Below are 17,289 nucleotides of genomic sequence, written 5' to 3' on the forward strand. Positions count from 1 at the left end.
TGTAAAGGGTGTAACCCTTATAATCTATTTTTATTTAAATGGAAGAGATTTATAGCTAGAACATTCACAACTAATGGCTGACTACTGACTTGGTGAGGAGGACAATAGAATACATCACTTTCCTGGGATACTTCCTCATTCCAACTAGGGCTCTGGTTGAATGAACCATCAAGAAGTCAGGAAAATGCTAAAGAGAACTCAGGAAAACCTTGGGATTGAAAAGTCTCCTAAAATGTATTATTAAGTCTACCACCTTTATAAAATTTAAAAAATAAATGTAAATACCACCTGCTAATAATTTGCAGGCAATGGGTTCCTACTCCATGTAAAGTCATTAATTCAGCAGAATTTGCATATCTCTGGTTATTTTTGCTATTTTATTACAAAACATCTAGAATTGGGATGTACTTGTAGTCATAGTCACACATTGATTAATATAATTGTTGAGGGGTTTTCCTGTACAGGTTAATAGGTTCAGTTGCTGATCATCTCCTTAATTTCTACAACAGATGGATATGTGACCTGGTATACTACTAGCCTGGCTCCATTATTTAGTTTATTGCCATCTTGTATCAAGAAATGCTTCATGTTCCAATGCCCCTCATTTCACCATTTTCATAGTGAGGAATTTATAGGGCTATTCAGGGAACAGAACAGCAACATAATTTGGTATCTTCAACAAGCAGCCATCCTGCTGCCACTGATAAGCTTTCCTAGGAGGGCAGTGATGGAATTTAGCACTTTCCAACCCTTAATTGGCACATGTTTCTGTCAGACATATACAGCCACTGGGGAAATGCCATCTGACAGCTTACATAGGTTCACGTTGTTTTTAAAATAGTGAAATTAAAATGAAAGCATCATCAGATTTTAGTAGTTCAGAGCTTAGAAAATAAAAAAAAGAATATTTAAGATTCTTCATTTTTATCAGCAATTTAACTTTGCAGTGCTCAATCTACTGCTTGACATTGTATTGTTTCAATGCACCAATGCCTCCACACAAGCCTCATTTGTTATTATTTAGTTATCCCATACAACCCAGACATTGAATTACAGACAAATCACCTCCAAAACTGAATTCATGATATAAGAAGTAAAAAAAATGAATACTACTACTACACTGATTTGGCTAAATTAAAACCAATACCACAGGACCATTTCTTAAAGCAGGTCAATCATGACTGATGAGATGTTATTGCAGACAATTTTAGAAGACAGGCAAAATAGGGAATATGATTTCAACCTTGACAACAGGGAAAATAGATATACCACAACTAGCAGCAGCTATTTAGGCCTGGAAGACAAGATTCTCCCACTACAGATCGACAACTCCAGATCCTAGAAAAACATATCATCTCAGACCAGAAGCAGATATTGGACTAACTTCAGAGGAGGAGCTGTCAAAGGAGTTTGGGCCTTTAAAATGCCTCTTTGAGAAAAAATAAATATGGATAATTTTTCTTTTTCTTTGGTTTTTGTATGTATGAATGTTATGATTCTGTGGAGATAAACAATTATAAAAGCTGAAAAGATAGCAGTTTGCTCAATTTCCCAGGTGAAAAATAGTGGGATAAAGAACTTGGATGAGAGTCTTGTCAAAAGATTGAGAAAATCTTCTCTCTCTCTCTCTCTCTCTCTCTCTCTCTCTCTCTCTCTCTCTCTCTCTCTCTCTCTCTGTGTGTGTGTGTGTGTGTGTGTGTGTGTGAGAGAGAGAGAGAGAGAGAGACAGAGACAGAGACAGAGACAGAATTATTGTTTACTTCTACCTGTAGCAGTATAATAAAATAACCATTCTTACGGTTTTACTAACTATAATTAATTGATGAGAGGTGAGACAAGATGCTTCCCTCTTTACTATGTTAATTTTGTTCATAATTCAGCATTTGGCTGAATTATTTATATTTGCTGTTTGTTTCCCTTTCTAGTTTGTGCTACGTTTTCTGACTTTAGAGCAGGTTCTCAATAAGTAGTCTTTACTTTCTCCCCAGTGGAACAGTGGCATGGGAGAAAGGGAGGGGTAGAGATTGTTCTGTTAAAAAGAGGTGAAGTTTATTCAGTTATAATGTTTCATATCTCTGCATCTTCTACCTATTAGGACAGTCAGGATCACCAAGTAAAGTTATTAATGCCTTGATATTACTGTTGGATATCAAGTTGGTCTTGATTTAAAAAAACTAAATATTATATCTTATGGTGAATCAAGGACTTTACTAGTGTGTGGTAAGTAGACATTGCCACAAATGGCAGGCAGCCTGTTCAGTGTGCTAGTTAGGTATACTCCATTTGTCAGGTATGTTGATCAAGGAGAGGTATTGCAATAGTCCATAAGAATACCACATTCTTTTTACACCTCATTGAGACCAGCTTTAAGGGCATTTGCTTTATTCTAAGTGATCAGGTTGTTATGTCCCGAGCCTTGCAAACGGCTCGGGCGTTTGCAGGCAGTCCCGGGCAGGTGCAAAGCTGCCCTGGACCAGACAGGCTGTCGCCAGCGCCGTGCGCATGCGCGGGTGCTGGCGCGGGAAAAGTATCACATTTACCCGGGAAGCGTCTATATAAGAAGCTGGGAGGTTTTGGGAGCTGCTGAAGCCATCTACTTGTAAGCTGAACGCTGAATAAAGGAAACTGAGAACTTCAACTGCTTCTCATGTCTGCTTCCCGCCAAGGACTCAACACTGGCGATGAAGGTGGGATGCCTTACACCGCCTGGAAAGGAAGAAGTGTAAGATTACCCAAGTGAGTCCTGAGCGGCGGAACGGCGTCGACTCGGCAGCTACCCGCCAATCCAGTGCGCATTCGGGGGTAGGCTGGCTGATAGACCCGTCTTCTGAAGATGGCGAAAATCGGAAGGCTTTCGGAATTCGACGTCTCACATCCAGAGCGGTGGGAGTCATACGTAGCCAGGGTGGAGAACTACTTCAAGGCAAACCAAGTGAGGGAAGAGAGCTTGAAGGCTGCCACCCTGCTTTGTGTTTGCGGTCAAGACGCCTTCGACATCGCAGAAAACCTTGCAGCACCTGTTCCAGTAGAGTCTGTCAGCTACGCAGATCTGAAGAAGCTACTGAAGGAGCACTTCCACCCCAAGATGTCCGTCATCGCATGGCGCCACACCTTCGAGCAGAGGGATCAACGGCCCGGTGAGTCGGCCAAAGAATTCATCGCCGCATTACGGAAGGCCGCCAAGCACTGCGAGTTCAAAGACCTCGAAGAACGACTGAGGGACCGATTCGTGTGCGGGTTAAGGCATCGAGATCTACAACAAAGACTTTTCGCTAAAGAAGAATTGTCCTACCAAGATGCCTTAAGGGAAGTCACCGCAGAAGAAGCAGCAGGCGGCGCTGTCAAGAACATGCGGCCGATCAGAAACAGTCCAGAGGTTGCATCCGTGCACCAGGAAGACGCCCAAAGAAACTCCGAGGAGGATCCGGACGAGGAAGTCGACCGTCTCCACCCCACGACGGAAGAAAAACAGAAGGGAAGCTCTTCAGCTCCGCTCAAGTGCATCGGCTGTGGAGGTCGCCACAGGAGAACCGACTGCAAGTTCCGCTCCGCTACCTGCCGGGCATGCGGCAAACAAGGACACATTGCAGCTGTGTGTCTGGGCCGACGAAAGGTACAACCTCAGGAAGAACTGCGCCTGAAAGGTACCAGATTCCCCAGCCAGAATAGGGTAGGTTTTTGCGCTTCGCGAAGAAGCATCCTTAGGACAGGCACACACAAGCCCATTAAGAAAAAGCTGTCACTCAAGGTGAAGCTACAAGGGGTTCCATTATCTATGGAACTAGACACAGGGTCTGCCCTTTCAATTATCTCCTTGCATACATTTAGGAAGATTTGTTCCGGTAGTGGAACTCAGGCCAAGTTAAGGCCTTCTGACATTGTGTTAACAGATTTTCAAAATTCAAGAGTGTGTGTTAAGGGGGAGGCCACCCTTAACGTGCAATACAAGAGTTTTGAAGGTCCACTAGACTTATTAGTAGTAGGGGGTGAACGAACGAGTCTCATAGGACTCGATTGGTTTGAGGCCCTGGGGATACACGTCACAGGACTCAACAGTTTACAAACACTCGACCTACAGGAAGTCTGCAAAGAATTTGCAGATGTTTTCAGCCCCCAGCTGGGCACATTCAAAGGACCCCCTGTGTCCTTAAAGCTAGACCCCACTGTCACTCCCATTAGAATTAAAGCAAGAAGGGTCCCTTTTGCTTTAAAGAGTAAAATTGACACTGAGTTAGACAAACTGATTCAACAGGGAATCCTAGAACCTGTTGATTCCAGTCCTTGGGAGACCCCCATTGTCACGCCTCTAAAGGCAAATGGGGACATTCGCATTTGTGCTGACTACAAATGCACTCTGAATAAGGCATTGCAGCAACATGCCTATCCTGTTCCTGTGGTCAGTCATATTCTGGCCTCCCTCAAGGGGGGGCGCGTTTTTGCAAAGCTTGACCTAGCTCAAGCGTATCAACAGCTGCCTGTTGATGATGATGCTGCTATAGCTCAGACTATTGTGACCCACAGGGGAGCCTTTAAGGTAAAAAGGCTGCAGTTTGGAGTGAATGTCGCTCCTGGGATTTTCCAAAGCGTAATGGAAAACACACTACGGGGTATACCAGGGGTTTGCCCCTACTTTGATGATATCTTAATTGCAGGAGACTCCACACACATTCTAGCTGAAAGGCTAAGGGCTGTTCTGTTAAGATTCAGGAAGTCAGGCCTCAAGCTCAAAAAAAGACAAATGCAAGATTGGGGTGCCTTCTACTGAATTTCTGGGGTTCAAAATTGATGCTGCTGGGATTCACCCTGCTGAATCCAAACTAACAGCTATTTTAGAAGCACCTAGGCCAAAGTCCAAGGCCGAACTTCAGGCCTTCCTGGGCCTCCTGAATTTCTACAATTCTTTTCTTCCTCATAAAGCTAGTGTAGCTGAGCCTCTTCACAGGCTACTAGAAAACAAGCAGTGTGGCAGTGGTCACAAACACATGAGGCTTGCTTTAACAAAGTCAAGGCCTTGCTCACTTCTAACAGTGTACTTGCACATTTCAACGAATCTCTTCCTGTGTGCATCGCATGTGATGCGTCCCCTGACGGGGTAGGAGCTGTCCTGAGCCACCTCAGGTCTGATGGAACTCAGGTTCCTGTTGCATATTACTCCAGAACATTGTCTTCTGCTGAGCGCAACTACGCTCAGATAGACAGGGAGGCTCTGGCTGTTGTTGCTGGAATTAAAAAATTCAACGATTTTCTATATGGCAGGCATTTCACGGTCTTTACTGACCATAAGCCTCTGCTGGGACTGTTTACCGCACGTAAGCAGACTCCCCAAATCATTTCCCCTAGAATGCTTAGGTGGTCTATTTTTCTGTCTGCATATGATTTTTCTTTACTCCACAAGCCTGGGAAAGAAATGGGGCATGCTGATGGCCTCAGTAGATTGCCTCTGCCAGTAGTAGAAGCTGACCCTGCGCCAGCTGTCAACATTCTATCAATCCAAGCCTTGCCCGAGCTCCCTCTTTGTGCCAGGGATGTTGCCGCTGAAACAGGTACCGATCACACACTTTCACGTGTCCGTTCCTGGGTTTTGTCCGGTTGGCCTGAGCACTGCCCTAGTCCTGAGTTTCAGAGTTTCTGGTCCAAAAGAAACGAACTGTCCCTTTCTCAGGGTTGTCTGCTTTGGGGAAACAGAGTTGTCATTCCCACATCAATGAGGACTAGGGTCTTAGAATCCCTCCACGAGGGTCATCCTGGCATTGTTCGTATGAAGGCTCTTGCACGCAGCCACTTGTGGTGGCCTGCTTTAGATAAGGATATTGAGGCTAAGGTGCATGCTTGCCACCTGTGCCAATGATCTCGCCCAGAGATGCTCCAAGCTCCCGTGCATAAATGGGAGGAAACGCAGTCCCCATGGTCTAGGGTGCACATTGACTACGCTGGGCCCTTTCAGGGCCAGTTCTTCTTGGTCCTTTTTGACAGCCATTCAAAATGGCTTGAGGTTGTGCCTGTCTCTTCCACCACCACTGCAAAGACTATTCAGGTACTGAGGGGGATTTTTGCTGCACACGGGCTTCCAGATGTCATCGTGTCTGACAACGGCCCTCAATTCACTTTCTCCGAATTCCAAGCTTTCTTACAGGCTAACATGATTCGTCATGCCACGTCTGCACCCTTCCACCCGTCCACCAACGGCATGGCTGAACGTATGGTGCGCATCACAAAGGACGCCTTGAAGAGACTCACCTACGGGGACTGGCATCACAGGTTGGCTGACTTTCTCCTTTCTTATCGCACCACACCGTCCACTTCTACAGGGAGAAGTCCAGCTGAACTTCGTTGGGGGCGCCAACTTACTACTAGACTTGACCGGTTGCATACGGACAGACTGCCTTCATCTACCTCACATCCTAGGGCACCTAGACAACTACTTGTGGGTGCCCCGGTTTGGGCTCGCAATTATGGGCCTGGTCATACATGGGTCCCCGCTTCTATTTCCAGGGTCACAGGTCCTCTCTCCTACGAGGTAGCCCTGGACAACGGTCGTGTCCTGCGTCGGCACATCGCCCAACTCCGCCCTAGGCGGGACTTTTCAGATGAGACTCCTGGGTCTTTTCCAGGGGGGGAGGGGGACCCTTTGGAGCAAAGGGAAGGGCACGAGCTGCTGCCCATCTCCACTGATGGAGTCACAAACGGCCCATCCCAGGGTTCCGCGAGAGCTCCGAACAAGAATTCTATGAGCCTACCTAACTACCAGGCATCCACGCCTACTCCAGCCAGGGAGTCATCCCGGGGGTATACTCACTTTCCACACACATCACACAGCACTCCAGTCACGGAGGATACCCAGGGGCATCCCAACAAATCATTCCCCGCAAGAGAGCTGGCACACAATCCCCAAGGTTGGCCTGACCTTACCCCAAATTCTACAGGGGGTCAAACATACAGGGAGGTGGTCGAGGAACCAAGTCCCGACTACAACACCTCTAGCCCAAATCAGGGAGTAACTGAGTTTTGGGAAAGTACAGAAACACACAAGCCCGGACACAGAACGGGGTTCAGGGAATGGTCAGCCTCCTGACAGGTCTTGGACGGACCTAGGAGGTTCAACAGAGACGCCCAGCAGTGGCTATCACTTCAAGGGGCCTGAGGGTCTACAGCTAGGCAGGTCAACCAGGTCACAAAGTGACAGAAGCCCTGGCCTGATGAGCCCGGTGGGCGAGCAAGCAGGCCAGGCATCGGGGCACAGTCCTTGGAAGGCACCAAGGCAAAATAAGGAGAACAGGCTCACATCTCCCTCCAGTCAGGGAACTCATGCTAGTAACCCAGAGCTGAGAAGGTCATAGAGAGCAAAGAAGTCTCCTAAATACTTAGAGGATTACATAACATTGCTGGCTAAACAAAAGCCAGGTAACGATAGGAGCACTGAGAAGCAGAACACTGCATAAACTAAATGAGTATATGTTGGTAGTAGTTTTAGCCCGGGGGAAAGGGGTGTTATGTCCCGAGCCTTGCAAACGGCTCGGGCGTTTGCAGGCAGTCCCGGGCAGGTGCAAAGCTGCCCGGGACCAGACAGGCTGTCGCCAGTGCCGTGCGCATGCACGGGTGCTGGCGCAGGAAAAGTATCACATTTACCCAGGAAGCATCTATATAAGAAGCTGGGAGGTTTTGGGAGCTGCTGAAGCCATCTACTTGTAAGCTGAACGCTGAATAAAGGAAACTGAGAACTTCAACTGCTTCTCGTATCTGCTTCCCGCCAAGGACTCAACACAGGTAGTAGTATGAATTCTGCTGCTTTGTAGAGTTCCTGACTATGTAGATGCAATTGGTCTCCACAGGGGAAGGAATAGTCTATTTTTTTTGTTTTTTGAGTAATTTAAATGTCATGCATATCTAAGAATGCACCATGGGATATTACTGTCTTCAGGAGCTCCCCTGAAACATATGCCTTTTATCTGATTTTTGTCTTGGAGGGAAATGGCCATGTATAGATGTCCACATACGAAACCCTTGTCGTGTACAGATAACAAAAGACTGTCAGAATATTCTGCTTTCTAAGGATAAGGTCAGATTTAATTGCTCTTCCATCTATGTTTTATAAATTATTCCAGAATGTTTTCTCAAACTTAATAGGTAAATTAGAAAACTGAGATGTGTAACACAAAAATATCACAAAACTTAATGCAGTAGTTCATCCTATTTATCCTATACAGCAGTTGAATATATGGAACTGGGAACAATGAAGAATTATGACCGTGGATAATTGGAGCAACCTTGGCACAAATCCAGGAACAAATTTGGTTAACAATGATGGAATCATCATTATAAGATCTACACTACCACAATATGAGAGAAGAAATTTCATACAAGGTAGGTACAAATTGAATATCCATATGGCAGGCTTTCATTTTATGTGTTGGCTGAAAATCTAGATAAACCTATTTCATTTAATGTTTCTTTTTGTTTTTATATTGTGTTGTTTGAATGGTAAAAGGTTAGTTTACATTTAACATTCTTTTTTCCCTTTTCAATTGTTGCTGGAAAAACCTGAAGATGCTAATGAACAAAGACATGCATATTATGTTTTTCTAAATGTCAGAATATGGGATGGAAAGAAATGTTGTAATGAAATAAAGCACTGCCCCTTTCCCTTGATTTCTAACTCCTCCACCCCCACTCATCCTATTTCCAAATTTTATTATTATCCTAATCAACACAAAATGGTTATAGGAGGAAGAAAATAAGAAAATGAAAAAGAAAAGATAACTGGAGAAAGTAGGCCACCTGCCAATGTCTCACACAGTGAACCCTTCAGAAATGTAAAAATGTAAAAACTGATTGTTTGGTTATTTCAATTATATATTATTTCTGGTGACATAGACATTTTGCAACAAAATTAAAAAGTGCTAAGTGCCTTAAATGAGATGTAGGAATACATCCTAGAGAACCTAGGGAATATCTTTATGCATGCTTAAGTTCAGTGGTGGGATTCAGCTGGTTTGCACCACTTCGGCACAACTGGTAGCTAATTTTTTGTTCCAGTCCCAGAATGGACTTCCAGAAGTGGCATCCACACAGAGAACCGGTTGTTCGCATATTTGAATCTTAAGATGCTCTTGTCCTGCTGCCTTAAGACAGTTTTACAAACATCTGTTCAGACTAGGAGTCTTTAGCAACAGGCTACAGTGTTCTGGACAAATTCCCCTGCATGTGTCCCCTCCCAGGTATTTCTATTCCAGGAAAGCAATTGCAAATCATTTTTCTTCCTCTGGGTGGGTCTTATGAGAACATATATGGGTACAAATTAAAGCATCAAAATGCACATAATGCAGACATAATTACCAGTTTTCAAATGTGAAAAAAACAAACACATGATTGAGGGACATAGAATAGCAGTCTTCCAGTATTTTTTTACAGATAGGAAGCAACAGATGAAAATTACATCTAATACTCGGGCATGGCTGTGTGCTCTCTCCACTGCTCTTCTCTCTATATACCAATGACTGCATCTTTAGAGATCCCTCTGTTAAAGTTTGCAGATGATACAAGAGTCACTGGCCTCATTCAAGATAGTGATGAATCTGCATATAGATGGGAGGTTGAACAAGTGGCCCTGTGGTACAGCCATATCAAACTGGAGCTGAACATACTTAAAGCAGTAGAAATGAGAGTGGATTTTAGGAGCAGCCCTTCTATTCTATCATTTTTTGCTATATTTGATAGCATAGTATCCATATCAAAACCCTTCTGTTTCTGGGGGTTCTATAATCTCCCAGGATTTGAAATGGGATACCTAACATTAGAACTATCATTAAAAAGGCACAACAAAGAATGTTCTTCCTGTGTCAACTCAGAAAGTTCAGAGTGCCCCAGAAGCTATTGACACAGTTTTACAGAGGAATTATTGAGTCTGTCATTTATACTACTATAACTATCTGGTTTTGTACAGCAACCAAATAGGACAGGTACAGATTACAACCAGCCTGTCTTCAATAGATGACTAGTATGTTGTGGGGGTCAATGGAGGGCTGAGAAAATATCTGCAGACACCTCACATCCTGGACATGAACTGTTTCAACTTTTCCCCTCAGAATGCCACTATAGGGCACTGCATGCCAAAACTAGACACAGGGACAGCTTTTTCTCTCATGCCATCACTCTTCTGAACACCTAATTCTCACTATCTAATGTCTATGTATATTTATCCATCTAGCATGGCTATAGTATTATTGTTACCTTTTATTAACCCCCTCTTATTGATATTATGATTATTCTGTTGCTTTATATGTACACTGAGACCTTCTGCACTGGAGACAAATTCCTTATGTGTCTAGTCACACTTGGCCAAATAAGTATTGTATTGTACAGTATGGTACTGTACTGTATTAATATTAATTTTATAAATTTTATAACTATGTAATTTTTAAAGGGATGAACAGAAATAAAATTTAAGATCAAATCAAACATGTGGTTTTTAGAAAATAAAGCTTTCATGGAAGAAAAATAGTATTATTATATTTTTCTTGTGGATAATGTATTTATATACTGCATTCTCCTAAAATTCTATAACTTGGGAAAAGAGCACATGTCAAACAACCTGTAAGTGTAAATAAAGAAGTATTCTAAAATCATCATATTACATGACAAATAAGCAGGTTTTATTTATGGTTGTGGCTCACAATAATTTCTCAACAATTTAATGTTTCCTATAAACTCCTGTCATGTAGATAGATTTGGAGCAACATAAAGTTTCAGGTTTTTTTAAACCATTTTCTAAAGTTAGATGAGAAAATATTGTAATGAAGAGAAAGAAAGGTTAGTTTCTAAGCCCTTTCTTAGAAACTAAATCATATTGGCAAGGGGAAGAAATAATTAAGTACAAAATGTAAGTTTTCAGAATCACAAGCAAGAATTAATATTTTTATATATATTATACCTGGCAGTCTTCTTCTAAAGCACATAAACTTCAAAAATTAGCATAAAATGAATAATTAATTTTAAGGTTTGCTGATGTTTAAACAAATGGCTTTCTTGAAAAGAATGTTCATTCAAGCAATAAATCACTGCTTGGCTCGTCAAGAAGAAAAAGATACCACTTGACAGAATTATTGAATTGAGCAGTATGGTTACAAGGCAAATTGCAGCAGAGATAAAGTAGTGAATTGAACTTCAGTAAGAGAAAGGCACCAGAATGAAGCCATAAATACAGAAGAAAACTTATCAATTAACATTTTTAGAAATACATTTTTTAAGTTTGTAAGTTATAATAGTTACGTTTCATATTTTATGAGGCTGTTCTTATAACAGAACATTCCCCTTCTAGAAAATAAATATATTGTAGAATTGTTATAGACAATTCTTGTTTTTGTTTTGTTTTGTTTTGCTCCAGGTTGAGACAGCTAAGATAAACATCAAGCTGATATTGTGTGGAAACATCAAATTGATATTGTGTTAATATCAATATTAATCTGACCATATTCAGCAAGTAATACGTGATATAGAAATTACCTGTTAGGAGACTGAAAGTTACCATTATTCTTCCAAACTGCAAGATGAAAACTATGACCTTGTATTTTTCTCTAAGATTTTGGTTTAGTGGCTTTTAACTAGTCACTTTCTCCCAGCCTAAGGTACTTCTTGCAATTATTGTAGGGAAAAAATGGATGAGGAAATACAGTATACACTGCCTTGAATTCCTATAAGTGGGATATAAATCCAACAAACAAGTACAGTAGCTAAACAGAGTATTCACAGTGTAGCTAACCTCTCCACAAATGCCTGTGGATAAAATTTAACCTATCATCCTTAAACTATCTCAATAAAACATGAAAAGCCAAAGAGAAAGGCTGATCTGTATGCTGTTCATCTTCACAGAAACAAAAGTTTCAGCCTTCCCTGAAAAGGAAATTCATAGAGAGTTACACAAACACACATACCGTATATTCCGGCGTATAAGACGACTTTTGAGAGCGATGAAACAGCCTCCGAACTCGGGGGTCATCTTATACGCCGAGTCATAACGTTTATTTATTTATTTATTATTTCCGGCGTATAAGATGACGTTTTAGGCATGCGACTCGGTGTCGATCATCTTATACGCCGGAAATGACGTTATAAACTACGTTTATTTCCGGCGTATAAGATGACTTTCTAGGCATGCGACTCGGTGTCGATCATCTTATACGCCGGAAATGACGTCATTTCCGGCGTATAAGATGATCGACGCCGAGTCGCATGCCTAGAAAGTCGTCTTATATGCGACTCGGCGTCGATTGTCTTGCGACCCGGCGTCGAACTCGGGGGTCGTCTTATACGCCGGGTCGCCTAATACGCCGGCATATACGGTAATCAGTTTATGAATGCACTTTTGTCCCAACTTATTCTAAAAGTGCTAAGTCAACAAACTTGTGCTAATTAATTCTGTTTGCTCCATGACTGTTAATCAATTGGTGGAAAAAAATATTTTTCACTTCAATTGTTCTAAATCTTTTTGTTATCGGGGCTGTTTTAAAAAGGCATATTACCCATAACCCATCAAGTTTTCAGGTTTCTTTTGTTTGAGAATATACTGTCTCTGCTAACATGCATTCTGAAACCTATTCAAATTCCATGAAAATAAGTCCATGACAGCTGCTTGAAAATAAGCTTAGAATCATCTGGAGACCAATTGTGATGCAAAGGTCATATTTTCTGTTATGTCCTGAGCCTTGCAAGCAGGCTCGGGTGGTTGCAGGCGGTCCCGGGCAGGTGCAAGCTGCCCGGGACCAGACAGGCTGTCGCCAGTGCTTGTGCGCATGCGCAAGTGCTGGCACGCGAAAAGTAACACATTGACCCGGGAAAGTCCTATAAAAGGAGGCTGCGAGGTGTGGGCTTTTGCCGTCGTATTCCAATGTAAGCTGAACTGAAGAATAAAGGTTTCCTGAGAACTACAACTGCTTCTTGTGTCTTACCATTTCGCGACGGACTCAACACTGGCGACGAAGGTGGGATTGCCTTACATCGAAGAAGAGAAGGTGTAAGCTTACCCGAGTGAGTCCGGAGCAGCAGGAACGGCGTTGACTCGGCAGCTACCCGCCAATCCAGCGTGCATTCGGGGGTAGGCTGGCTGATAGACCCTTCCTGATACAAAATGGCGAAGATTGGAAGGCTTTCGGAATTCGATGTCTCACATCCAGAGAGGTGGGAGTCCTACGCAGCTAGGGTGGAAAACTACCTCAAGGTGAACCAGGTGAGGGAAGAGAGCTTGAAGGCTGCCACCCTGGTGTGCATTTGCGGTCAAGACGCATTCGAAATCGCCGAGAACCTCGCAGCACCTGTTCCTTTAGAGTCTGTCAGCTACGCAGATCTAAAGAAGTTACTGAAGGAGCACTTCCAACCCAAGATGTCCGTCATCGCGTGGCGCCACACCTTCGAGCAGAGGGATCAACGACCCGGAGAATCGGCCAAGGAGCACATCGCCGCACTGAGGAAAGCCGCCAAACATTGCGAGTTCAAGGACCTCGAAGAACGACTGAGGGACCGATTTGTGTGCGGGCTAAGGCATCGAGAGTTGCAACAGAGACTTTTCGCCAAGGAGGACTTGTCTTTCCAAGATGCCTTGAGAGAGATCACCGCAGAAGAAGCAGCGGGCGGCGCCACCAAGAACATGCGGCCGATCAGAAACAGTCCAGATGCCGCATCCGTGCACCAGGAAGAAGTCCAAAGAAACTCCGAGGAGGATCCGGACGAGGAAGTGGACTGTCTCTACCCCACAAAGGAAGGAAAACCAAGAGGAAGCTCTTCAGCTCTCCCCAAGTGCATCGGTTGTGGAGGTCGCCACAAGAGAGCTGACTGCAAGTTCCGCTCCGCTATCTGCCGGGCGTGCGGAAAACAAGGACACATTGCAGCTGTGTGCCTGGGCCGTCAGAAGGTACAACCTCAGGAAGAATTGCTCCTGAAAGGTACCAGGGTACCCAGCCAGAATAGGGTGGGGTTTTGTGCTTCACGAAGAAGCATCTACAGGACAGGCACACACAAGCCCAGTAAGAAAAAGCTGTCACTTAAGGTGAAGCTACAAGGGGTTCCATTAACTATGGAACTGGACACGGGGTCTGCACTTTCGATCATTTCTATGCACACATTTAAGAAGATTTGTTCCGGCAGCGGAATCCAGGCCAAGTTGAGGCCTTCTGACATTGTGCTAATGGATTTTCAAAACTCCAGAGTGTGTGTTAAGGGGGAGGCCACCCTTAACATACAGTATAAGGATTTTGAGGGTCCACTAGACCTACTAGTAGTAGAGGGTGAACGAACGAGTCTCATAGGACTCGAGTGGTTTGAGGCCTTGGGGATACACATCACAGGACTCAACAGCCTACAAACACTCGACCTACAGGAAGTCTGCAAAGAATTTGCAGACGTTTTCAGCCCCCAGCTGGGCACATTCCAAGGACCCCCTGTGTCATTAAAGTTAGACCCCACGGTCACTCCCATTAGAATTAAAGCAAGAAGGGTCCCTTTTGCTTTAAAGAGTAAAATTGACACTGAGTTGGACAAACTGATCCAACAAGGAATTCTAGAACCTGTTGACTCCAGTCCATGGGAGACCCCCATTGTCACGCCCTTTAAGGCAAATGGGGACATTCGCATCTGTGCTGATTACAAATGCACTCTAAATAAGGCATTGCAGCAACATGCCTATCCTGTTCCTGTGGTCAGTCATATCCTGGCCTCCCTCAAGGGGGGCGTGTTTTTGCAAAGCTTGACCTAGCTCAAGCATATCAACAGCTGCCTGTTGATGATGACGCTGCTATAGCTCAGACTATTGTGACCCACAGAGGGGCTTTCAAGGTAAAGAGACTTCAATTTGGAGTAAATGTCTCTCCTGGGATTTTCCAAAGCGTAATGGAAAACACACTACGGGGTATACCAGGGGTTTGCCCCTATTTTGATGATGTCTTAATTGCAGGAGACTCCACACACATTCGAGCTGAAAGGCTAAGGGCTGTCCTGTTAAGGTTCAGGAAAACGGGACTCAAACTCAAGAATGACAAATGTAAAATTGGGGTGCCTTCTACTGAGTTTCTGGGGTTCAAAATTGATGCTGCTGGGATTCATCCTGCTGAATCCAAACTAAAAGCCATTATGCAAGCCCCTAGGCCAAAGTCTAAGGCCGAACTACAGGCTTTTCTGGGCCTTCTGAATGTCTACAATTCCTTTCTTCCACACAAGGCTAGTGTAGCTGAGCCTCTTCACAGGCTATTAGATAAACAGGCAGTGTGGCAGTGGTCACAAACACATGAGGCTAGTTTCAATGAGGTCACGGCCTTGCTCACTTCTAACAGTGTACTTGCTCACTTCAATGAGTCCCTTCCTGTGTGCATCGCTTGTGATGCTTCCCCTTATGGGGTGGGTGCTGTACTGAGCCACCTCAGGGCTGATGGAACTCAGGTTCCTGTTGCATATTACTCCAGGACATTGTCTTCAGCTGAGCGCTACTATGCTCAAATAGACAGGGAAGCCTTAGCTGTTGTTGCTGGAATTAAAAAATTCCATGATTTTTTATATGGTAGGCATTTCACGGTTTTCACTGACCATAAGCCTTTGTTGGGACTGTTTACCACACGTAAACAAACTCCCCAAATCATCTCCCCCAGGATGCTCAGGTGGTCTATCTTTTTGTCTGCATATGATTTTTCCCTACTTCACAAGCCTGGAAAGGAAATGGGCCATGCTGATGGCCTCAGTAGATTACCCCTGCCGGTAATAGAGGCTGACCCCGCGCCAGCCATCAATACTCTCTCCATTCAAGCCTTGCCCGAGTCCCCCCTGAATGCCAGGGATGTAGCCGCTGAATCAGGCACAGATCACACACTCTCACGTGTCCTTTCTTGGGTTTTGTCCGGATGGCCTGAGCACTGTCCTAGTCCTGAGTTTCAGAGTTTCTGGTCTAAAAGGAACGAGTTGTCCACCTCTCAGGGTTGTCTGCTTTGGGGAAGCAGAGTTGTCATTCCCACCTCAATGAGGACTAGGGTCCTAGATTCCCTCCACGAGGGTCATCCTGGCATTGTACGCATGAAGGCTCTTGCACGCAGCCACTTGTAGTGGCCAGGTGTAGACAAAGACATAGAAGCTAAGGTGCATGCTTGCCACCTTTGTCAACGCTCACGCCCTGAAATGCCCCAAGCTCCTGTGCATAGATGGGAGGAAACACAGTCTCCATGGTCTAGGGTGCACATTGACTACGCTGGGCCCTTTCAGGGTCAATTCTTCTTGGTCCTCGTTGACAGCCATTCAAAATGGCTAGAGGTTGTACCTGTCTCTTCCACCACCACTGCAAAGACTATTCAGGTACTGAGGGGGATTTTTGCTGCACACGGGCTCCTAGACGTCATTGTGTCTGACAACGGCCCTCAATTCACTTCCTCCGAATTCCAAGCTTTCTTGCAGGCCAACATTATTCGTCATGCCACTTCTGCACCTTTCCACCCGTCCACCAAAGGTATGGCTGAACGCATGGATCGCATCACCAAGGACACCTTGAAGAGGCTCACCTACGGAGACTGGCATCACAGGTTGGCTGACTTCCTCCTTTCTTATCGCACCACACCGTCCACTTCTACAGGGAGAAGCCCAGCTGAACTTCGTTGGGGGCACAAACTGACTACCAAGCTTGACCGGTTGCATCCGGATAGACTGCCTCCTTCTGTCTCACACCCCAGGGCACCTAGGCAACTACTTGTGGGTGCCCCGGTTTCGACTCGTAATTACGGGCCTGGTCATCTATATCCAGGGTCACAGGTCCTCTATCCTACGAGGTATCCCTGGACAACGGTCGTGTCCTGCGTCGGCACATTGACCAACTTCGCCCTAGACGGGACCTTCCCGCTGTGACTCCTGGGTCTTTTCCAGGGGGGAGGGGGAGCCCTTTGTGCAAAGGGAGGGGCATGGAATGATGCCCATTATCAATGGAGAAGCCACAATCAGCCCATCCCGAGATTCTGCAATTGCTCCCAACAGGAAGTCAGGGAGCCCAACTAGAACCCAGGCATCAATGCCTACTCCAGCCAGGGAGTCACCCCGGGGGCATGATCACTTCTCACCCGCATCACCCAGTACTCCAGTCAGAGAGAATACCCGGGAGCATCCCAACAATCCATTCCCTGCAAGAGAGCTGGCACACACTCCTCCTAGTTGGCCTGACTTCAACCCTGTCCCTAGAAGGGGGCAAACACACAGGGAGGTGGTCGAGGAACCAAATCCCGACTACAACACCTCTGACTACACTCAGGGGACAACTGAGTTTTGGGATAGTACTGA

At 44.8% G+C, this 17,289-nt stretch overlaps 1 protein-coding gene across 5 annotated transcripts in view; it reads right to left on the reverse strand.

The window, feature by feature from the left end:
* The window catches only part of SORCS1 (sortilin related VPS10 domain containing receptor 1), a 440,998-nt gene that overhangs the window by 289,047 nt on the left and 134,662 nt on the right, over positions 1-17,289 (reverse strand). The window lies entirely within an intron of this gene.

This window comes from Crotalus tigris, unplaced genomic scaffold (assembly GCF_016545835.1).
Source record: "Crotalus tigris isolate CLP2741 ecotype Arizona unplaced genomic scaffold, ASM1654583v1 scf7180000017659.2616968, whole genome shotgun sequence".
In the NCBI taxonomy this organism is placed as follows: Eukaryota; Metazoa; Chordata; class Lepidosauria; order Squamata; family Viperidae; genus Crotalus; species Crotalus tigris.